Genomic DNA, 646 nt, shown 5'->3' on the forward strand with positions numbered 1-646 from the left:
CTAGTGTAGACATGAATAATAAATGTTCAGTTGTTCCGAGGTGATTAGAGAATTAATTAAGTGCCTGAGAAAAAGACTATAGCAGCACTTTTGGGTACTTTGCAAAGTGCTTGAGAAGAAATAATGGCAGAAATGGCCATCGGGTTACAAGATCTTGGATAAGCTGTTGAAGAACCTGAAAATAGTTTGTGGTAGGATCACAAGTTTTTGTCATTTGACCTCACACTATTTGGGGTCATGTGCTAAGATAAAGAATTTTTTTTTTCCCCCAGGGGCACGCTCTCATAAATCCACTCAATGCATGACTGATTTTTTGTCTGAGCCTCACACAGTCTATAGAGGAAGGTGTAAAAAAAAAAAAAAAAAAATGTTTTGCTCCTCGCTGTGGATCTTATATTTTCCCCAACAGACATCCATGAAATATTGTTTATTTACCCCATTATAGATTGCGGGTGGTTTTGACCTTCTCTAACAAGCACTTAAAATATATGCAACCTTTATGTGTTGCTGTTGTTGATTAACATTATTTGAAACGAAATACATTCAAAGTTCACTCAGGTCACTTGCTTTTAAAAATAATTATATTTAAAAAAAAAAAAAAAACATTTGTTTTGACCTGTATTTCTTTTCAACATACCGACCACTC

This window comes from Syngnathus leptorhynchus, chromosome 15 (assembly GCF_054491065.1).
Source record: "Syngnathus leptorhynchus isolate UIUO chromosome 15, UIUO_Slep, whole genome shotgun sequence".
Classification (NCBI taxonomy): domain Eukaryota; kingdom Metazoa; phylum Chordata; class Actinopteri; order Syngnathiformes; family Syngnathidae; genus Syngnathus; species Syngnathus leptorhynchus.